General features: G+C 47.7%; 15 non-coding genes across 15 annotated transcripts; all 15 read left to right on the plus strand.

Annotated features, from left to right (window-relative positions):
- Positions 1 to 306: 306 nt before the first annotated feature.
- On the plus strand, positions 307 to 497 carry LOC142696595 (U2 spliceosomal RNA). The gene has a single exon (XR_012864476.1). It is a non-coding gene; the product is annotated as a U2 spliceosomal RNA (small nuclear RNA).
- A 1,300-nt stretch (positions 498 to 1,797) lies between these two features.
- On the plus strand, positions 1,798 to 1,988 carry LOC142696734 (U2 spliceosomal RNA). Its single transcript, XR_012864596.1, has one exon. It is a non-coding gene; the product is annotated as a U2 spliceosomal RNA (small nuclear RNA).
- Positions 1,989 to 3,268: 1,280 nt separating this feature from the next.
- LOC142697157 (U2 spliceosomal RNA) lies at positions 3,269 to 3,459 on the plus strand. The gene has a single exon (XR_012864978.1). It is a non-coding gene; the product is annotated as a U2 spliceosomal RNA (small nuclear RNA).
- A 1,276-nt stretch (positions 3,460 to 4,735) lies between these two features.
- On the plus strand, positions 4,736 to 4,926 carry LOC142697159 (U2 spliceosomal RNA). Its single transcript, XR_012864980.1, has one exon. It is a non-coding gene; the product is annotated as a U2 spliceosomal RNA (small nuclear RNA).
- A 1,312-nt stretch (positions 4,927 to 6,238) lies between these two features.
- Positions 6,239 to 6,429, plus strand: LOC142696857 (U2 spliceosomal RNA). Its single transcript, XR_012864707.1, has one exon. It is a non-coding gene; the product is annotated as a U2 spliceosomal RNA (small nuclear RNA).
- A 1,292-nt stretch (positions 6,430 to 7,721) lies between these two features.
- LOC142697160 (U2 spliceosomal RNA) lies at positions 7,722 to 7,912 on the plus strand. Its single transcript, XR_012864981.1, has one exon. It is a non-coding gene; the product is annotated as a U2 spliceosomal RNA (small nuclear RNA).
- A 1,272-nt stretch (positions 7,913 to 9,184) lies between these two features.
- On the plus strand, positions 9,185 to 9,375 carry LOC142697161 (U2 spliceosomal RNA). The gene has a single exon (XR_012864982.1). It is a non-coding gene; the product is annotated as a U2 spliceosomal RNA (small nuclear RNA).
- A 1,296-nt stretch (positions 9,376 to 10,671) lies between these two features.
- Positions 10,672 to 10,862, plus strand: LOC142697162 (U2 spliceosomal RNA). The gene has a single exon (XR_012864983.1). It is a non-coding gene; the product is annotated as a U2 spliceosomal RNA (small nuclear RNA).
- A 1,304-nt stretch (positions 10,863 to 12,166) lies between these two features.
- On the plus strand, positions 12,167 to 12,357 carry LOC142697164 (U2 spliceosomal RNA). Its single transcript, XR_012864984.1, has one exon. It is a non-coding gene; the product is annotated as a U2 spliceosomal RNA (small nuclear RNA).
- A 1,296-nt stretch (positions 12,358 to 13,653) lies between these two features.
- LOC142696519 (U2 spliceosomal RNA) lies at positions 13,654 to 13,844 on the plus strand. The gene has a single exon (XR_012864407.1). It is a non-coding gene; the product is annotated as a U2 spliceosomal RNA (small nuclear RNA).
- A 1,300-nt stretch (positions 13,845 to 15,144) lies between these two features.
- On the plus strand, positions 15,145 to 15,335 carry LOC142696520 (U2 spliceosomal RNA). Its single transcript, XR_012864408.1, has one exon. It is a non-coding gene; the product is annotated as a U2 spliceosomal RNA (small nuclear RNA).
- Positions 15,336 to 16,631: 1,296 nt separating this feature from the next.
- On the plus strand, positions 16,632 to 16,822 carry LOC142696522 (U2 spliceosomal RNA). Its single transcript, XR_012864409.1, has one exon. It is a non-coding gene; the product is annotated as a U2 spliceosomal RNA (small nuclear RNA).
- Positions 16,823 to 18,106: 1,284 nt separating this feature from the next.
- On the plus strand, positions 18,107 to 18,297 carry LOC142696523 (U2 spliceosomal RNA). Its single transcript, XR_012864410.1, has one exon. It is a non-coding gene; the product is annotated as a U2 spliceosomal RNA (small nuclear RNA).
- A 1,288-nt stretch (positions 18,298 to 19,585) lies between these two features.
- LOC142696524 (U2 spliceosomal RNA) lies at positions 19,586 to 19,776 on the plus strand. The gene has a single exon (XR_012864411.1). It is a non-coding gene; the product is annotated as a U2 spliceosomal RNA (small nuclear RNA).
- A 1,276-nt stretch (positions 19,777 to 21,052) lies between these two features.
- Positions 21,053 to 21,243, plus strand: LOC142696526 (U2 spliceosomal RNA). Its single transcript, XR_012864413.1, has one exon. It is a non-coding gene; the product is annotated as a U2 spliceosomal RNA (small nuclear RNA).
- The last annotated feature ends 725 nt before the right edge of the window (positions 21,244 to 21,968 follow it).

The raw sequence follows: 21,968 nt of genomic DNA on the forward strand, positions 1-21,968 counted from the left end.
CAAGGGGTGGCTGTGGGCATGCACTTGCTGCCGCTGCCAGTGTTTATCTGCATGGCAGCAGGGCATTTGGGCGTTGCCAGGAAGGCGTTTTTATGTAGATTCCTCCTCTTTCAGCACTGCATTGTGGTGCAAGCAAAAGAAGCAAATCCTGTCTGGCTTCCTCTCCGGCCTTTATTCACCTCCCGTGTAGCTGTGAGTGTGTGAGCCTGCAGGGCCCCATGGAATTGCCTAGAAGTAGGCTGAATCGCTGCAAGGGCTGAATAGCAGTATCGGGCAGGCTCGGGCAACGCGCGGCCCGTTCGGGTTATCGCTTCTCGGCCTTTTGGCTAAGATCAAGTGTAGTATCTGATCTTATCAGTTTAATATCTGATACGTCCCCTATCTGGGGACCATATATTAAATGGATTTTTAGAACAGGGAGATGGAAATAGAGCTTGCTCTGTCCACTCCACGCATTGACCTGGTATTGCAGTATTTCCAGGACCGGTGCACCCTTTCCTTATGTGTTGACTAAAAGCAGATTCCAAAAGTGTTTTTTGTCTTTGCTATTGTTTCTGTCTTTCTGAAGGGATCTCCCCTTTTAATCCCATTATTTCAACACCTGTTGGACAATGCATGAGTGATAATGAGCTCATTGATTAAATGCAATTAATGAATAGATTGCCACCTCTTGTTGTGTGTCGTCTGTGTTTCTGTGTTTCCGGCATTTCACATTGGAACACCTCATTCACCTTCCTTGTCTTCTCTCCGCCCTCCCTTTTAGGTAAGTTAAAGAGCTGCACCTGAGCCAGCCACTGATTGATTGATTGATTGATTGATTGATTGATTGATTGATTGATTGATTGATTGATTGATTGATGCAGCACAACAGTCAAATAGTGGAGTGGAGTAGGGGAACAGCAAACAGCCAATAAAGCAGCCCGCCCGCTCGCCTGCCCGCCACAATGGACCTACCTGTGTACACTAGATGGATGTGATGGAATGTACTGTCGTCCCTACATTTCAAGAAGAAGTAAGAATTGCAGTTGCAACAAAGCCTTGCTTGCCTACAAAGAGAGCAGCAATTTGGATTTGTTACTATGTTACCTAGAAGAATAACAAACTGTGCAAGGATGGAGGTTGTTGGAGCAAGGAGAAGTTGTCTGTAAAGTTGGTGGATGCCTATTTTCCATTTTGCAGTCCCTTGTCTCCCTCTTGTGGCCTCCTGGAGGCAACTAGCTGTGCAAAAAAAAGACAGCCTGGCGGCCGGCTGTTGCAGTGTTGCCCTCTCAGGCAACACTGAGTGACTGACTGAGCCTCACCGTCTTATATAAAGTTCAGACGGAACTTTGCACGTGTCATAGTGGAGCCCTCAGGATTCCAGAGCCAGCTTTCTGACATCATAATGGGGCCTCAGAGATAAAAGCCCGGACCCAGGCAGTGTTGGTCAGTGCTGCTCAGCAGGCAGCACTGGACTGGACTGGATTACAGCTGATACAAGGTGTGAAGGAACAAGGGGTGGCTGTGGGCATGCACTTGCTGCCGCTGCCAGTGTTTATCTGCATGGCAGCAGGGCATTTGGGCGTTGCCAGGAAGGCGTTTTTATGTAGATTCCTCCTCTTTCAGCACTGCATTGTGGTGCAAGCAAAAGAAGCAAATCCTGTCTGGCTTCCTCTCCGGCCTTTATTCACCTCCCGTGTAGCTGTGAGTGTGTGAGCTTGCAGGGCCCCATGGAATTGCCTAGAAGTAGGCTGAATCGCTGCAAGGGCTGAACAGCAGTATCGGGCAGGATCGGGCAACGCGCGGCCCGTTCGGGTTATCGCTTCTCGGCCTTTTGGCTAAGATCAAGTGTAGTATCTGTTCTTATCAGTTTAATATCTGATACGTCCCCTATCTGGGGACCATATATTAAATGGATTTTTAGAACAGGGAGATGGAAATAGAGCTTGCTCTGTCCACTCCACGCATTGACCTGGTATTGCAGTATTTCCAGGACCAGTGCACCCTTTCCTTATGTGTTGACTAAAAGCAGATTCCAAAAGTGTTTTTTGTCTTTGCTATTGTTTCTGTCTTTCTGAAGGGATCTCCCCTTTTAATCCCATTATTTCAACACCTGTTGGACAATGCATGAGTGATAATGAGCTCATTGATTAAATGCAATTAATGAATAGATTGCCACCTCTTGTTGTGTGTCGTCTGTGTTTCTGTGTTTCCGGCATTTCACATTGGAACACCTCATTCACCTTCCTTGTCTTCTCTCCGCCCTCCCTTTTAGGTAAGTTAAAGAGCTGCACCTGAGCCAGCCACTGATTGATTGATTGATTGATTGATTGATTGATTGATTGATTGATGCAGCACAACAGTCAAATAGTGGAGTGGAGTAGGGGAACAGCAAACAGCCAATAAAGCAGCCCGCCCGCTCGCCTGCCCGCCACAATGGACCTACCTGTGTACACTAGATGGATGTGATGGAATGTACTGTCGTCCCTACATTTCAAGAAGAAGTAAGAATTGCAGTTGCAACAAAGCCTTGCTTGCCTACAAAGAGAGCAGCAATTTGGATTTGTTACTATGTTCCCTAGAAGAATAACAAACTGTGCAAGGATGGAGGTTGTAGGAGCAAGGAGAAGTTGTCTGTAAAGTTGGTGGATGCCTATTTTCCATTTTGCAGTCCCTTGTCTCCCTCTTGTGGCCTCCTGGAGGCAACTAGCTGTGCAAAAAAAAGACAGCCTGGCGGCCGGCTGTTGCAGTGTTGCCCTCTCAGGCAACACTGAGTGACTGACTGAGCCTCACCGTCTTATATAAAGTTCAGACGGAACTTTGCACGTGTCATAGTGGAGCCCTCAGGATTCCAGAGCCAGCTTTCTGACATCATAATGGGGCCTCAGAGATAAAAGCCTGGGCCCAGGCAGTGTTGGTCAGTGCTGCTCAGCAGGCAGCACTGGACTGGACTGGATTACAGCTGATACAAGGTGTGAAGGAACAAGGGGTGGCTGTGGGCATGCACTTGCTGCCGCTGCCAGTGTTTATCTGCATGGCAGCAGGGCATTTGGGCGTTGCCAGGAAGGCGTTTTTATGTAGATTCCTCCTCTTTCAGCACTGCATTGTGGTGCAAGCAAAAGAAGCAAATCCTGTCTGGCTTCCTCTCCGGCCTTTATTCACCTCCCGTGTAGCTGTGAGTGTGTGAGCCTGCAGGGCCCCATGGAATTGCCTAGAAGTAGGCTGAATCGCTGCAAGGGCTGAACAGCAGTATCGGGCAGGCTCGGGCAACGCGCGGCCCGTTCGGGTTATCGCTTCTCGGCCTTTTGGCTAAGATCAAGTGTAGTATCTGTTCTTATCAGTTTAATATCTGATACGTCCCCTATCTGGGGACCATATATTAAATGGATTTTTAGAACAGGGAGATGGAAATAGAGCTTGCTCTGTCCACTCCACGCATTGACCTGGTATTGCAGTATTTCCAGGACCGGTGCACCCTTTCCTTATGTGTTGACTAAAAGCAGATTCCAAAAGTGTTTTTTGTCTTTGCTATTGTTTCTGTCTTTCTGAAGGGATCTCCCCTTTTAATCCCATTATTTCAACACCTGTTGGACAATGCATGAGTGATAATGAGCTCATTGATTAAATGCAATTAATGAATAGATTGCCACCTCTTGTTGTGTGTCGTCTGTGTTTCTGTGTTTCCGGCATTTCACATTGGAACACCTCATTCACCTTCCTTGTCTTCTCTCCGCCCTCCCTTTTAGGTAAGTTAAAGAGCTACACCTGAGCCAGCCACTGATTGATTGATTGATTGATTGATTGATTGATTGATTGATGCAGCACAACAGTCAAATAGTGGAGTGGAGTAGGGGAACAGCAAACAGCCAATAAAGCAGCCCGCCCGCTCGCCTGCCCGCCACAATGGACCTACCTGTGTACACTAGATGGATGTGATGGAATGTACTGTCGTCCCTACATTTCAAGAAGAAGTAAGAATTGCAGTTGCAACAAAGCCTTGCTTGCCTACAAAGAGAGCAGCAATTTGGATTTGTTACTATGTTACCTAGAAGAATAACAAACTGTGCAAGGATGGAGGTTGTAGGAGCAAGGAGAAGTTGTCTGTAAAGTTGGTGGATGCCTATTTTCCATTTTGCAGTCCCTTGTCTCCCTCTTGTGGCCTCCTGGAGGCAACTAGCTGTGCAAAAAAAAGACAGCCTGGCGGCCGGCTGTTGCAGTGTTGCCCTCTCAGGCAACACTGAGTGACTGACTGAGCCTCACCGTCTTATATAAAGTTCAGACGGAACTTTGCACGTGTCATAGTGGAGCCCTCAGGATTCCAGAGCCAGCTTTCTGACATCATAATGGGGCCTCAGAGATAAAAGCCTGGGCCCAGGCAGTGTTGGTCAGTGCTGCTCAGCAGGCAGCACTGGACTGGACTGGATTACAGCTGATACAAGGTGTGAAGGAACAAGGGGTGGCTGTGGGCATGCACTTGCTGCCGCTGCCAGTGTTTATCTGCATGGCAGCAGGGCATTTGGGCGTTGCCAGGAAGGCGTTTTTATGTAGATTCCTCCTCTTTCAGCACTGCATTGTGGTGCAAGCAAAAGAAGCAAATCCTGTCTGGCTTCCTCTCCGGCCTTTATTCACCTCCCGTGTAGCTGTGAGTGTGTGAGCCTGCAGGGCCCCATGGAATTGCCTAGAAGTAGGCTGAATCGCTGCAAGGGCTGAACAGCAGTATCGGGCAGGCTCGGGCAACGCGCGGCCCGTTCGGGTTATCGCTTCTCGGCCTTTTGGCTAAGATCAAGTGTAGTATCTGTTCTTATCAGTTTAATATCTGATACGTCCCCTATCTGGGGACCATATATTAAATGGATTTTTAGAACAGGGAGATGGAAATAGAGCTTGCTCTGTCCACTCCACGCATTGACCTGGTATTGCAGTATTTCCAGGACCGGTGCACCCTTTCCTTATGTGTTGACTAAAAGCAGATTCCAAAAGTGTTTTTTGTCTTTGCTATTGTTTCTGTCTTTCTGAAGGGATCTCCCCTTTTAATCCCATTATTTCAACACCTGTTGGACAATGCATGAGTGATAATGAGCTCATTGATTAAATGCAATTAATGAATAGATTGCCACCTCTTGTTGTGTGTCGTCTGTGTTTCTGTGTTTCCGGCATTTCACATTGGAACACCTCATTCACCTTCCTTGTCTTCTCTCCGCCCTCCCTTTTAGGTAAGTTAAAGAGCTGCACCTGAGCCAGCCACTGATTGATTGATTGATTGATTGATTGATTGATTGATTGATTGATTGATTGATTGATTGATTGATTGATTGATTGATGCAGCACAACAGTCAAATAGTGGAGTGGAGTAGGGGAACAGCAAACAGCCAATAAAGCAGCCCGCCCGCTCGCCTGCCCGCCACAATGGACCTACCTGTGTACACTAGATGGATGTGATGGAATGTACTGTCGTCCCTACATTTCAAGAAGAAGTAAGAATTGCAGTTGCAACAAAGCCTTGCTTGCCTACAAAGAGAGCAGCAATTTGGATTTGTTACTATGTTACCTAGAAGAATAACAAACTGTGCAAGGATGGAGGTTGTTGGAGCAAGGAGAAGTTGTCTGTAAAGTTGGTGGATGCCTATTTTCCATTTTGCAGTCCCTTGTCTCCCTCTTGTGGCCTCCTGGAGGCAACTAGCTGTGCAAAAAAAAGACAGCCTGGCGGCCGGCTGTTGCAGTGTTGCCCTCTCAGGCAACACTGAGTGACTGACTGAGCCTCACCGTCTTATATAAAGTTCAGACGGAACTTTGCACGTGTCATAGTGGAGCCCTCAGGATTCCAGAGCCAGCTTTCTGACATCATAATGGGGCCTCAGAGATAAAAGCCTGGGCCCAGGCAGTGTTGGTCAGTGCTGCTCAGCAGGCAGCACTGGACTGGACTGGATTACAGCTGATACAAGGTGTGAAGGAACAAGGGGTGGCTGTGGGCATGCACTTGCTGCCGCTGCCAGTGTTTATCTGCATGGCAGCAGGGCATTTGGGCGTTGCCAGGAAGGCGTTTTTATGTAGATTCCTCCTCTTTCAGCACTGCATTGTGGTGCAAGCAAAAGAAGCAAATCCTGTCTGGCTTCCTCTCCGGCCTTTATTCACCTCCCGTGTAGCTGTGAGTGTGTGAGCTTGCAGGGCCCCATGGAATTGCCTAGAAGTAGGCTGAATCGCTGCAAGGGCTGAACAGCAGTATCGGGCAGGATCGGGCAACGCGCGGCCCGTTCGGGTTATCGCTTCTCGGCCTTTTGGCTAAGATCAAGTGTAGTATCTGTTCTTATCAGTTTAATATCTGATACGTCCCCTATCTGGGGACCATATATTAAATGGATTTTTAGAACAGGGAGATGGAAATAGAGCTTGCTCTGTCCACTCCACGCATTGACCTGGTATTGCAGTATTTCCAGGACCAGTGCACCCTTTCCTTATGTGTTGACTAAAAGCAGATTCCAAAAGTGTTTTTTGTCTTTGCTATTGTTTCTGTCTTTCTGAAGGGATCTCCCCTTTTAATCCCATTATTTCAACACCTGTTGGACAATGCATGAGTGATAATGAGCTCATTGATTAAATGCAATTAATGAATAGATTGCCACCTCTTGTTGTGTGTCGTCTGTGTTTCTGTGTTTCCGGCATTTCACATTGGAACACCTCATTCACCTTCCTTGTCTTCTCTCCGCCCTCCCTTTTAGGTAAGTTAAAGAGCTGCACCTGAGCCAGCCACTGATTGATTGATTGATTGATTGATTGATTGATTGATTGATTGATTGATTGATTGATGCAGCACAACAGTCAAATAGTGGAGTGGAGTAGGGGAACAGCAAACAGCCAATAAAGCAGCCCGCCCGCTCGCCTGCCCGCCACAATGGACCTACCTGTGTACACTAGATGGATGTGATGGAATGTACTGTCGTCCCTACATTTCAAGAAGAAGTAAGAATTGCAGTTGCAACAAAGCCTTGCTTGCCTACAAAGAGAGCAGCAATTTGGATTTGTTACTATGTTCCCTAGAAGAATAACAAACTGTGCAAGGATGGAGGTTGTAGGAGCAAGGAGAAGTTGTCTGTAAAGTTGGTGGATGCCTATTTTCCATTTTGCAGTCCCTTGTCTCCCTCTTGTGGCCTCCTGGAGGCAACTAGCTGTGCAAAAAAAAGACAGCCTGGCGGCCGGCTGTTGCAGTGTTGCCCTCTCAGGCAACACTGAGTGACTGACTGAGCCTCACCGTCTTATATAAAGTTCAGACGGAACTTTGCACGTGTCATAGTGGAGCCCTCAGGATTCCAGAGCCAGCTTTCTGACATCATAATGGGGCCTCAGAGATAAAAGCCTGGGCCCAGGCAGTGTTGGTCAGTGCTGCTCAGCAGGCAGCACTGGACTGGACTGGATTACAGCTGATACAAGGTGTGAAGGAACAAGGGGTGGCTGTGGGCATGCACTTGCTGCCGCTGCCAGTGTTTATCTGCATGGCAGCAGGGCATTTGGGCGTTGCCAGGAAGGCGTTTTTATGTAGATTCCTCCTCTTTCAGCACTGCATTGTGGTGCAAGCAAAAGAAGCAAATCCTGTCTGGCTTCCTCTCCGGCCTTTATTCACCTCCCGTGTAGCTGTGAGTGTGTGAGCCTGCAGGGCCCCATGGAATTGCCTAGAAGTAGGCTGAATCGCTGCAAGGGCTGAACAGCAGTATCGGGCAGGCTCGGGCAACGCGCGGCCCGTTCGGGTTATCGCTTCTCGGCCTTTTGGCTAAGATCAAGTGTAGTATCTGTTCTTATCAGTTTAATATCTGATACGTCCCCTATCTGGGGACCATATATTAAATGGATTTTTAGAACAGGGAGATGGAAATAGAGCTTGCTCTGTCCACTCCACGCATTGACCTGGTATTGCAGTATTTCCAGGACCGGTGCACCCTTTCCTTATGTGTTGACTAAAAGCAGATTCCAAAAGTGTTTTTTGTCTTTGCTATTGTTTCTGTCTTTCTGAAGGGATCTCCCCTTTTAATCCCATTATTTCAACACCTGTTGGACAATGCATGAGTGATAATGAGCTCATTGATTAAATGCAATTAATGAATAGATTGCCACCTCTTGTTGTGTGTCGTCTGTGTTTCTGTGTTTCCGGCATTTCACATTGGAACACCTCATTCACCTTCCTTGTCTTCTCTCCGCCCTCCCTTTTAGGTAAGTTAAAGAGCTACACCTGAGCCAGCCACTGATTGATTGATTGATTGATTGATTGATTGATTGATGCAGCACAACAGTCAAATAGTGGAGTGGAGTAGGGGAACAGCAAACAGCCAATAAAGCAGCCCGCCCGCTCGCCTGCCCGCCACAATGGACCTACCTGTGTACACTAGATGGATGTGATGGAATGTACTGTCGTCCCTACATTTCAAGAAGAAGTAAGAATTGCAGTTGCAACAAAGCCTTGCTTGCCTACAAAGAGAGCAGCAATTTGGATTTGTTACTATGTTACCTAGAAGAATAACAAACTGTGCAAGGATGGAGGTTGTAGGAGCAAGGAGAAGTTGTCTGTAAAGTTGGTGGATGCCTATTTTCCATTTTGCAGTCCCTTGTCTCCCTCTTGTGGCCTCCTGGAGGCAACTAGCTGTGCAAAAAAAAGACAGCCTGGCGGCCGGCTGTTGCAGTGTTGCCCTCTCAGGCAACACTGAGTGACTGACTGAGCCTCACCGTCTTATATAAAGTTCAGACGGAACTTTGCACGTGTCATAGTGGAGCCCTCAGGATTCCAGAGCCAGCTTTCTGACATCATAATGGGGCCTCAGAGATAAAAGCCTGGGCCCAGGCAGTGTTGGTCAGTGCTGCTCAGCAGGCAGCACTGGACTGGACTGGATTACAGCTGATACAAGGTGTGAAGGAACAAGGGGTGGCTGTGGGCATGCACTTGCTGCCGCTGCCAGTGTTTATCTGCATGGCAGCAGGGCATTTGGGCGTTGCCAGGAAGGCGTTTTTATGTAGATTCCTCCTCTTTCAGCACTGCATTGTGGTGCAAGCAAAAGAAGCAAATCCTGTCTGGCTTCCTCTCCGGCCTTTATTCACCTCCCGTGTAGCTGTGAGTGTGTGAGCCTGCAGGGCCCCATGGAATTGCCTAGAAGTAGGCTGAATCGCTGCAAGGGCTGAACAGCAGTATCGGGCAGGCTCGGGCAACGCGCGGCCCGTTCGGGTTATCGCTTCTCGGCCTTTTGGCTAAGATCAAGTGTAGTATCTGTTCTTATCAGTTTAATATCTGATACGTCCCCTATCTGGGGACCATATATTAAATGGATTTTTAGAACAGGGAGATGGAAATAGAGCTTGCTCTGTCCACTCCACGCATTGACCTGGTATTGCAGTATTTCCAGGACCGGTGCACCCTTTCCTTATGTGTTGACTAAAAGCAGATTCCAAAAGTGTTTTTTGTCTTTGCTATTGTTTCTGTCTTTCTGAAGGGATCTCCCCTTTTAATCCCATTATTTCAACACCTGTTGGACAATGCATGAGTGATAATGAGCTCATTGATTAAATGCAATTAATGAATAGATTGCCACCTCTTGTTGTGTGTCGTCTGTGTTTCTGTGTTTCCGGCATTTCACATTGGAACACCTCATTCACCTTCCTTGTCTTCTCTCCGCCCTCCCTTTTAGGTAAGTTAAAGAGCTGCACCTGAGCCAGCCACTGATTGATTGATTGATTGATTGATTGATTGATTGATTGATTGATTGATTGATTGATTGATGCAGCACAACAGTCAAATAGTGGAGTGGAGTAGGGGAACAGCAAACAGCCAATAAAGCAGCCCGCCCGCTCGCCTGCCCGCCACAATGGACCTACCTGTGTACACTAGATGGATGTGATGGAATGTACTGTCGTCCCTACATTTCAAGAAGAAGTAAGAATTGCAGTTGCAACAAAGCCTTGCTTGCCTACAAAGAGAGCAGCAATTTGGATTTGTTACTATGTTACCTAGAAGAATAACAAACTGTGCAAGGATGGAGGTTGTAGGAGCAAGGAGAAGTTGTCTGTAAAGTTGGTGGATGCCTATTTTCCATTTTGCAGTCCCTTGTCTCCCTCTTGTGGCCTCCTGGAGGCAACTAGCTGTGCAAAAAAAAGACAGCCTGGCGGCCGGCTGTTGCAGTGTTGCCCTCTCAGGCAACACTGAGTGACTGACTGAGCCTCACCGTCTTATATAAAGTTCAGACGGAACTTTGCACGTGTCATAGTGGAGCCCTCAGGATTCCAGAGCCAGCTTTCTGACATCATAATGGGGCCTCAGAGATAAAAGCCTGGGCCCAGGCAGTGTTGGTCAGTGCTGCTCAGCAGGCAGCACTGGACTGGACTGGATTACAGCTGATACAAGGTGTGAAGGAACAAGGGGTGGCTGTGGGCATGCACTTGCTGCCGCTGCCAGTGTTTATCTGCATGGCAGCAGGGCATTTGGGCGTTGCCAGGAAGGCGTTTTTATGTAGATTCCTCCTCTTTCAGCACTGCATTGTGGTGCAAGCAAAAGAAGCAAATCCTGTCTGGCTTCCTCTCCGGCCTTTATTCACCTCCCGTGTAGCTGTGAGTGTGTGAGCCTGCAGGGCCCCATGGAATTGCCTAGAAGTAGGCTGAATCGCTGCAAGGGCTGAACAGCAGTATCGGGCAGGCTCGGGCAACGCGCGGCCCGTTCGGGTTATCGCTTCTCGGCCTTTTGGCTAAGATCAAGTGTAGTATCTGTTCTTATCAGTTTAATATCTGATACGTCCCCTATCTGGGGACCATATATTAAATGGATTTTTAGAACAGGGAGATGGAAATAGAGCTTGCTCTGTCCACTCCACGCATTGACCTGGTATTGCAGTATTTCCAGGACCGGTGCACCCTTTCCTTATGTGTTGACTAAAAGCAGATTCCAAAAGTGTTTTTTGTCTTTGCTATTGTTTCTGTCTTTCTGAAGGGATCTCCCCTTTTAATCCCATTATTTCAACACCTGTTGGACAATGCATGAGTGATAATGAGCTCATTGATTAAATGCAATTAATGAATAGATTGCCACCTCTTGTTGTGTGTCGTCTGTGTTTCTGTGTTTCCGGCATTTCACATTGGAACACCTCATTCACCTTCCTTGTCTTCTCTCCGCCCTCCCTTTTAGGTAAGTTAAAGAGCTGCACCTGAGCCAGCCACTGATTGATTGATTGATTGATTGATTGATTGATTGATTGATTGATTGATTGATTGATTGATTGATTGATGCAGCACAACAGTCAAATAGTGGAGTGGAGTAGGGGAACAGCAAACAGCCAATAAAGCAGCCCGCCCGCTCGCCTGCCCGCCACAATGGACCTACCTGTGTACACTAGATGGATGTGATGGAATGTACTGTCGTCCCTACATTTCAAGAAGAAGTAAGAATTGCAGTTGCAACAAAGCCTTGCTTGCCTACAAAGAGAGCAGCAATTTGGATTTGTTACTATGTTACCTAGAAGAATAACAAACTGTGCAAGGATGGAGGTTGTAGGAGCAAGGAGAAGTTGTCTGTAAAGTTGGTGGATGCCTATTTTCCATTTTGCAGTCCCTTGTCTCCCTCTTGTGGCCTCCTGGAGGCAACTAGCTGTGCAAAAAAAAGACAGCCTGGCGGCCGGCTGTTGCAGTGTTGCCCTCTCAGGCAACACTGAGTGACTGACTGAGCCTCACCGTCTTATATAAAGTTCAGACGGAACTTTGCACGTGTCATAGTGGAGCCCTCAGGATTCCAGAGCCAGCTTTCTGACATCATAATGGGGCCTCAGAGATAAAAGCCTGGGCCCAGGCAGTGTTGGTCAGTGCTGCTCAGCAGGCAGCACTGGACTGGACTGGATTACAGCTGATACAAGGTGTGAAGGAACAAGGGGTGGCTGTGGGCATGCACTTGCTGCCGCTGCCAGTGTTTATCTGCATGGCAGCAGGGCATTTGGGCGTTGCCAGGAAGGCGTTTTTATGTAGATTCCTCCTCTTTCAGCACTGCATTGTGGTGCAAGCAAAAGAAGCAAATCCTGTCTGGCTTCCTCTCCGGCCTTTATTCACCTCCCGTGTAGCTGTGAGTGTGTGAGCCTGCAGGGCCCCATGGAATTGCCTAGAAGTAGGCTGAATCGCTGCAAGGGCTGAACAGCAGTATCGGGCAGGCTCGGGCAACGCGCGGCCCGTTCGGGTTATCGCTTCTCGGCCTTTTGGCTAAGATCAAGTGTAGTATCTGTTCTTATCAGTTTAATATCTGATACGTCCCCTATCTGGGGACCATATATTAAATGGATTTTTAGAACAGGGAGATGGAAATAGAGCTTGCTCTGTCCACTCCACGCATTGACCTGGTATTGCAGTATTTCCAGGACCGGTGCACCCTTTCCTTATGTGTTGACTAAAAGCAGATTCCAAAAGTGTTTTTTGTCTTTGCTATTGTTTCTGTCTTTCTGAAGGGATCTCCCCTTTTAATCCCATTATTTCAACACCTGTTGGACAATGCATGAGTGATAATGAGCTCATTGATTAAATGCAATTAATGAATAGATTGCCACCTCTTGTTGTGTGTCGTCTGTGTTTCTGTGTTTCCGGCATTTCACATTGGAACACCTCATTCACCTTCCTTGTCTTCTCTCCGCCCTCCCTTTTAGGTAAGTTAAAGAGCTGCACCTGAGCCAGCCACTGATTGATTGATTGATTGATTGATTGATTGATTGATTGATTGATTGATTGATTGATTGATGCAGCACAACAGTCAAATAGTGGAGTGGAGTAGGGGAACAGCAAACAGCCAATAAAGCAGCCCGCCCGCTCGCCTGCCCGCCACAATGGACCTACCTGTGTACACTAGATGGATGTGATGGAATGTACTGTCGTCCCTACATTTCAAGAAGAAGTAAGAATTGCAGTTGCAACAAAGCCTTGCTTGCCTACAAAGAGAGCAGCAATTTGGATTTGTTACTATGTTACCTAGAAGAATAACAAACTGTGCAAGGATGGAGGTTGTAGGAGCAAGGAGAAGTTGTCTGTAAAGTTGGTGGATGCCTATTTTCCATTTTGCAGTCCCTTGTCTCCCTCTTGTGGCCTCCTGGAGGCAACTAGCTGTGCAAAAAAAAGACAGCCTGGCGGCCGGCTGTTGCAGTGTTGCCCTCTCAGGCAACACTGAGTGACTGACTGAGCCTCACCGTCTTATATAAAGTTCAGACGGAACTTTGCACGTGTCATAGTGGAGCCCTCAGGATTCCAGAGCCAGCTTTCTGACATCATAATGGGGCCTCAGAGATAAAAGCCTGGGCCCAGGCAGTGTTGGTCAGTGCTGCTCAGCAGGCAGCACTGGACTGGACTGGATTACAGCTGATACAAGGTGTGAAGGAACAAGGGGTGGCTGTGGGCATGCACTTGCTGCCGCTGCCAGTGTTTATCTGCATGGCAGCAGGGCATTTGGGCGTTGCCAGGAAGGCGTTTTTATGTAGATTCCTCCTCTTTCAGCACTGCATTGTGGTGCAAGCAAAAGAAGCAAATCCTGTCTGGCTTCCTCTCCGGCCTTTATTCACCTCCCGTGTAGCTGTGAGTGTGTGAGCCTGCAGGGCCCCATGGAATTGCCTAGAAGTAGGCTGAATCGCTGCAAGGGCTGAACAGCAGTATCGGGCAGGCTCGGGCAACGCGCGGCCCGTTCGGGTTATCGCTTCTCGGCCTTTTGGCTAAGATCAAGTGTAGTATCTGTTCTTATCAGTTTAATATCTGATACGTCCCCTATCTGGGGACCATATATTAAATGGATTTTTAGAACAGGGAGATGGAAATAGAGCTTGCTCTGTCCACTCCACGCATTGACCTGGTATTGCAGTATTTCCAGGACCGGTGCACCCTTTCCTTATGTGTTGACTAAAAGCAGATTCCAAAAGTGTTTTTTGTCTTTGCTATTGTTTCTGTCTTTCTGAAGGGATCTCCCCTTTTAATCCCATTATTTCAACACCTGTTGGACAATGCATGAGTGATAATGAGCTCATTGATTAAATGCAATTAATGAATAGATTGCCACCTCTTGTTGTGTGTCGTCTGTGTTTCTGTGTTTCCGGCATTTCACATTGGAACACCTCATTCACCTTCCTTGTCTTCTCTCCGCCCTCCCTTTTAGGTAAGTTAAAGAGCTGCACCTGAGCCAGCCACTGATTGATTGATTGATTGATTGATTGATTGATTGATTGATTGATTGATTGATTGATTGATTGATGCAGCACAACAGTCAAATAGTGGAGTGGAGTAGGGGAACAGCAAACAGCCAATAAAGCAGCCCGCCCGCTCGCCTGCCCGCCACAATGGACCTACCTGTGTACACTAGATGGATGTGATGGAATGTACTGTCGTCCCTACATTTCAAGAAGAAGTAAGAATTGCAGTTGCAACAAAGCCTTGCTTGCCTACAAAGAGAGCAGCAATTTGGATTTGTTACTATGTTACCTAGAAGAATAACAAACTGTGCAAGGATGGAGGTTGTAGGAGCAAGGAGAAGTTGTCTGTAAAGTTGGTGGATGCCTATTTTCCATTTTGCAGTCCCTTGTCTCCCTCTTGTGGCCTCCTGGAGGCAACTAGCTGTGCAAAAAAAAGACAGCCTGGCGGCCGGCTGTTGCAGTGTTGCCCTCTCAGGCAACACTGAGTGACTGACTGAGCCTCACCGTCTTATATAAAGTTCAGACGGAACTTTGCACGTGTCATAGTGGAGCCCTCAGGATTCCAGAGCCAGCTTTCTGACATCATAATGGGGCCTCAGAGATAAAAGCCTGGGCCCAGGCAGTGTTGGTCAGTGCTGCTCAGCAGGCAGCACTGGACTGGACTGGATTACAGCTGATACAAGGTGTGAAGGAACAAGGGGTGGCTGTGGGCATGCACTTGCTGCCGCTGCCAGTGTTTATCTGCATGGCAGCAGGGCATTTGGGCGTTGCCAGGAAGGCGTTTTTATGTAGATTCCTCCTCTTTCAGCACTGCATTGTGGTGCAAGCAAAAGAAGCAAATCCTGTCTGGCTTCCTCTCCGGCCTTTATTCACCTCCCGTGTAGCTGTGAGTGTGTGAGCCTGCAGGGCCCCATGGAATTGCCTAGAAGTAGGCTGAATCGCTGCAAGGGCTGAACAGCAGTATCGGGCAGGCTCGGGCAACGCGCGGCCCGTTCGGGTTATCGCTTCTCGGCCTTTTGGCTAAGATCAAGTGTAGTATCTGTTCTTATCAGTTTAATATCTGATACGTCCCCTATCTGGGGACCATATATTAAATGGATTTTTAGAACAGGGAGATGGAAATAGAGCTTGCTCTGTCCACTCCACGCATTGACCTGGTATTGCAGTATTTCCAGGACCGGTGCACCCTTTCCTTATGTGTTGACTAAAAGCAGATTCCAAAAGTGTTTTTTGTCTTTGCTATTGTTTCTGTCTTTCTGAAGGGATCTCCCCTTTTAATCCCATTATTTCAACACCTGTTGGACAATGCATGAGTGATAATGAGCTCATTGATTAAATGCAATTAATGAATAGATTGCCACCTCTTGTTGTGTGTCGTCTGTGTTTCTGTGTTTCCGGCATTTCACATTGGAACACCTCATTCACCTTCCTTGTCTTCTCTCCGCCCTCCCTTTTAGGTAAGTTAAAGAGCTGCACCTGAGCCAGCCACTGATTGATTGATTGATTGATTGATTGATTGATTGATTGATTGATTGATTGATTGATTGATGCAGCACAACAGTCAAATAGTGGAGTGGAGTAGGGGAACAGCAAACAGCCAATAAAGCAGCCCGCCCGCTCGCCTGCCCGCCACAATGGACCTACCTGTGTACACTAGATGGATGTGATGGAATGTACTGTCGTCCCTACATTTCAAGAAGAAGTAAGAATTGCAGTTGCAACAAAGCCTTGCTTGCCTACAAAGAGAGCAGCAATTTGGATTTGTTACTATGTTACCTAGAAGAATAACAAACTGTGCAAGGATGGAGGTTGTAGGAGCAAGGAGAAGTTGTCTGTAAAGTTGGTGGATGCCTATTTTCCATTTTGCAGTCCCTTGTCTCCCTCTTGTGGCCTCCTGGAGGCAACTAGCTGTGCAAAAAAAAGACAGCCTGGCGGCCGGCTGTTGCAGTGTTGCCCTCTCAGGCAACACTGAGTGACTGACTGAGCCTCACCGTCTTATATAAAGTTCAGACGGAACTTTGCACGTGTCATAGTGGAGCCCTCAGGATTCCAGAGCCAGCTTTCTGACATCATAATGGGGCCTCAGAGATAAAAGCCTGGGCCCAGGCAGTGTTGGTCAGTGCTGCTCAGCAGGCAGCACTGGACTGGACTGGATTACAGCTGATACAAGGTGTGAAGGAACAAGGGGTGGCTGTGGGCATGCACTTGCTGCCGCTGCCAGTGTTTATCTGCATGGCAGCAGGGCATTTGGGCGTTGCCAGGAAGGCGTTTTTATGTAGATTCCTCCTCTTTCAGCACTGCATTGTGGTGCAAGCAAAAGAAGCAAATCCTGTCTGGCTTCCTCTCCGGCCTTTATTCACCTCCCGTGTAGCTGTGAGTGTGTGAGCCTGCAGGGCCCCATGGAATTGCCTAGAAGTAGGCTGAATCGCTGCAAGGGCTGAACAGCAGTATCGGGCAGGCTCGGGCAACGCGCGGCCCGTTCGGGTTATCGCTTCTCGGCCTTTTGGCTAAGATCAAGTGTAGTATCTGTTCTTATCAGTTTAATATCTGATACGTCCCCTATCTGGGGACCATATATTAAATGGATTTTTAGAACAGGGAGATGGAAATAGAGCTTGCTCTGTCCACTCCACGCATTGACCTGGTATTGCAGTATTTCCAGGACCGGTGCACCCTTTCCTTATGTGTTGACTAAAAGCAGATTCCAAAAGTGTTTTTTGTCTTTGCTATTGTTTCTGTCTTTCTGAAGGGATCTCCCCTTTTAATCCCATTATTTCAACACCTGTTGGACAATGCATGAGTGATAATGAGCTCATTGATTAAATGCAATTAATGAATAGATTGCCACCTCTTGTTGTGTGTCGTCTGTGTTTCTGTGTTTCCGGCATTTCACATTGGAACACCTCATTCACCTTCCTTGTCTTCTCTCCGCCCTCCCTTTTAGGTAAGTTAAAGAGCTGCACCTGAGCCAGCCACTGATTGATTGATTGATTGATTGATTGATTGATTGATTGATTGATTGATGCAGCACAACAGTCAAATAGTGGAGTGGAGTAGGGGAACAGCAAACAGCCAATAAAGCAGCCCGCCCGCTCGCCTGCCCGCCACAATGGACCTACCTGTGTACACTAGATGGATGTGATGGAATGTACTGTCGTCCCTACATTTCAAGAAGAAGTAAGAATTGCAGTTGCAACAAAGCCTTGCTTGCCTACAAAGAGAGCAGCAATTTGGATTTGTTACTATGTTACCTAGAAGAATAACAAACTGTGCAAGGATGGAGGTTGTAGGAGCAAGGAGAAGTTGTCTGTAAAGTTGGTGGATGCCTATTTTCCATTTTGCAGTCCCTTGTCTCCCTCTTGTGGCCTCCTGGAGGCAACTAGCTGTGCAAAAAAAAGACAGCCTGGCGGCCGGCTGTTGCAGTGTTGCCCTCTCAGGCAACACTGAGTGACTGACTGAGCCTCACCGTCTTATATAAAGTTCAGACGGAACTTTGCACGTGTCATAGTGGAGCCCTCAGGATTCCAGAGCCAGCTTTCTGACATCATAATGGGGCCTCAGAGATAAAAGCCTGGGCCCAGGCAGTGTTGGTCAGTGCTGCTCAGCAGGCAGCACTGGACTGGACTGGATTACAGCTGATACAAGGTGTGAAGGAACAAGGGGTGGCTGTGGGCATGCACTTGCTGCCGCTGCCAGTGTTTATCTGCATGGCAGCAGGGCATTTGGGCGTTGCCAGGAAGGCGTTTTTATGTAGATTCCTCCTCTTTCAGCACTGCATTGTGGTGCAAGCAAAAGAAGCAAATCCTGTCTGGCTTCCTCTCCGGCCTTTATTCACCTCCCGTGTAGCTGTGAGTGTGTGAGCCTGCAGGGCCCCATGGAATTGCCTAGAAGTAGGCTGAATCGCTGCAAGGGCTGAACAGCAGTATCGGGCAGGCTCGGGCAACGCGCGGCCCGTTCGGGTTATCGCTTCTCGGCCTTTTGGCTAAGATCAAGTGTAGTATCTGTTCTTATCAGTTTAATATCTGATACGTCCCCTATCTGGGGACCATATATTAAATGGATTTTTAGAACAGGGAGATGGAAATAGAGCTTGCTCTGTCCACTCCACGCATTGACCTGGTATTGCAGTATTTCCAGGACCGGTGCACCCTTTCCTTATGTGTTGACTAAAAGCAGATTCCAAAAGTGTTTTTTGTCTTTGCTATTGTTTCTGTCTTTCTGAAGGGATCTCCCCTTTTAATCCCATTATTTCAACACCTGTTGGACAATGCATGAGTGATAATGAGCTCATTGATTAAATGCAATTAATGAATAGATTGCCACCTCTTGTTGTGTGTCGTCTGTGTTTCTGTGTTTCCGGCATTTCACATTGGAACACCTCATTCACCTTCCTTGTCTTCTCTCCGCCCTCCCTTTTAGGTAAGTTAAAGAGCTGCACCTGAGCCAGCCACTGATTGATTGATTGATTGATTGATTGATTGATTGATTGATTGATTGATTGATGCAGCACAACAGTCAAATAGTGGAGTGGAGTAGGGGAACAGCAAACAGCCAATAAAGCAGCCCGCCCGCTCGCCTGCCCGCCACAATGGACCTACCTGTGTACACTAGATGGATGTGATGGAATGTACTGTCGTCCCTACATTTCAAGAAGAAGTAAGAATTGCAGTTGCAACAAAGCCTTGCTTGCCTACAAAGAGAGCAGCAATTTGGATTTGTTACTATGTTACCTAGAAGAATAACAAACTGTGCAAGGATGGAGGTTGTAGGAGCAAGGAGAAGTTGTCTGTAAAGTTGGTGGATGCCTATTTTCCATTTTGCAGTCCCTTGTCTCCCTCTTGTGGCCTCCTGGAGGCAACTAGCTGTGCAAAAAAAAGACAGCCTGGCGGCCGGCTGTTGCAGTGTTGCCCTCTCAGGCAACACTGAGTGACTGACTGAGCCTCACCGTCTTATATAAAGTTCAGACGGAACTTTGCACGTGTCATAGTGGAGCCCTCAGGATTCCAGAGCCAGCTTTCTGACATCATAATGGGGCCTCAGAGATAAAAGCCTGGGCCCAGGCAGTTTTGGTCAGTGCTGCTCAGCAGGCATCACTGGACTGGACTGGATTACAGCTGATACAAGGTGTGAAGGAACAAGGGGTGGCTGTGGGCATGCACTTGCTGCCGCTGCCAGTGTTTATCTGCATGGCAGCAGGGCATTTGGGCGTTGCCAGGAAGGCGTTTTTATGTAGATTCCTCCTCTTTCAGCACTGCATTGTGGTGCAAGCAAAAGAAGCAAATCCTGTCTGGCTTCCTCTCCGGCCTTTATTCACCTCCCGTGTAGCTGTGAGTGTGTGAGCCTGCAGGGCCCCATGGAATTGCCTAGAAGTAGGCTGAATCGCTGCAAGGGCTGAACAGCAGTATCGGGCAGGCTCGGGCAACGCGCGGCCCGTTCGGGTTATCGCTTCTCGGCCTTTTGGCTAAGATCAAGTGTAGTATCTGTTCTTATCAGTTTAATATCTGATACGTCCCCTATCTGGGGACCATATATTAAATGGATTTTTAGAACAGGGAGATGGAAATAGAGCTTGCTCTGTCCACTCCACGCATTGACCTGGTATTGCAGTATTTCCAGGACCGGTGCACCCTTTCCTTATGTGTTGACTAAAAGCAGATTCCAAAAGTGTTTTTTGTCTTTGCTATTGTTTCTGTCTTTCTGAAGGGATCTCCCCTTTTAATCCCATTATTTCAACACCTGTTGGACAATGCATGAGTGATAATGAGCTCATTGATTAAATGCAATTAATGAATAGATTGCCACCTCTTGTTGTGTGTCGTCTGTGTTTCTGTGTTTCCGGCATTTCACATTGGAACACCTCATTCACCTTCCTTGTCTTCTCTCCGCCCTCCCTTTTAGGTAAGTTAAAGAGCTGCACCTGAGCCAGCCACTGATTGATTGATTGATTGATTGATTGATTGATTGATTGATGCAGCACAACAGTCAAATAGTGGAGTGGAGTAGGGGAACAGCAAACAGCCAATAAAGCAGCCCGCCCGCTCGCCTGCCCGCCACAATGGACCTACCTGTGTACACTAGATGGATGTGATGGAATGTACTGTCGTCCCTACATTTCAAGAAGAAGTAAGAATTGCAGTTGCAACAAAGCCTTGCTTGCCTACAAAGAGAGCAGCAATTTGGATTTGTTACTATGTTACCTAGAAGAATAACAAACTGTGCAAGGATGGAGGTTGTAGGAGCAAGGAGAAGTTGTCTGTAAAGTTGGTGGATGCCTATTTTCCATTTTGCAGTCCCTTGTCTCCCTCTTGTGGCCTCCTGGAGGCAACTAGCTGTGCAAAAAAAAGACAGCCTGGCGGCCGGCTGTTGCAGTGTTGCCCTCTCAGGCAACACTGAGTGACTGACTGAGCCTCACCGTCTTATATAAAGTTCAGACGGAACTTTGCACGTGTCATAGTGGAGCCCTCAGGATTCCAGAGCCAGCTTTCTGACATCATAATGGGGCCTCAGAGATAAAAGCCTGGGCCCAGGCAGTGTTGGTCAGTGCTGCTCAGCAGGCAGCACTGGACTGGACTGGATTACAGCTGATACAAGGTGTGAAGGAACAAGGGGTGGCTGTGGGCATGCACTTGCTGCCGCTGCCAGTGTTTATCTGCATGGCAGCAGGGCATTTGGGCGTTGCCAGGAAGGCGTTTTTATGTAGATTCCTCCTCTTTCAGCACTGCATTGTGGTGCAAGCAAAAGAAGTAAATCCTGTCTGGCTTCCTCTCCGGCCTTTATTCACCTCCCGTGTAGCTGTGAGTGTGTGAGCCTGCAGGGCCCCATGGAATTGCCTAGAAGTAGGCTGAATCGCTGCAAGGGCTGAACAGCAGTATCGGGCAGGCTCGGGCAACGCGCGGCCCGTTCGGGTTATCGCTTCTCGGCCTTTTGGCTAAGATCAAGTGTAGTATCTGTTCTTATCAGTTTAATATCTGATACGTCCCCTATCTGGGGACCATATATTAAATGGATTTTTAGAACAGGGAGATGGAAATAGAGCTTGCTCTGTCCACTCCACGCATTGACCTGGTATTGCAGTATTTCCAGGACCGGTGCACCCTTTCCTTATGTGTTGACTAAAAGCAGATTCCAAAAGTGTTTTTTGTCTTTGCTATTGTTTCTGTCTTTCTGAAGGGATCTCCCCTTTTAATCCCATTATTTCAACACCTGTTGGACAATGCATGAGTGATAATGAGCTCATTGATTAAATGCAATTAATGAATAGATTGCCACCTCTTGTTGTGTGTCGTCTGTGTTTCTGTGTTTCCGGCATTTCACATTGGAACACCTCATTCACCTTCCTTGTCTTCTCTCCGCCCTCCCTTTTAGGTAAGTTAAAGAGCTGCACCTGAGCCAGCCACTGATTGATTGATTGATTGATTGATTGATTGATTGATGCAGCACAACAGTCAAATAGTGGAGTGGAGTAGTGGAACAGCAAACAGCCAATAAAGCAGCCCGCCCGCTCGCCTGCCCGCCACAATGGACCTACCTGTGTACACTAGATGGATGTGATGGAATGTACTGTCGTCCCTACATTTCAAGAAGAAGTAAGAATTGCAGTTGCAACAAAGCCTTGCTTGCCTACAAAGAGAGCAGCAATTTGGATTTGTTACTATGTTACCTAGAAGAATAACAAACTGTGCAAGGATGGAGGTTGTAGGAGCAAGGAGAAGTTGTCTGTAAAGTTGGTGGATGCCTATTTTCCATTTTGCAGTCCCTTGTCTCCCTCTTGTGGCCTCCTGGAGGCAACTAGCTGTGCAAAAAAAAGACAGCCTGGCGGCCGGC

This window comes from Rhinoderma darwinii (genome assembly GCF_050947455.1).
Source record: "Rhinoderma darwinii isolate aRhiDar2 chromosome 5 unlocalized genomic scaffold, aRhiDar2.hap1 SUPER_5_unloc_7, whole genome shotgun sequence".
Taxonomy (NCBI): Eukaryota; Metazoa; Chordata; class Amphibia; order Anura; family Rhinodermatidae; genus Rhinoderma; species Rhinoderma darwinii.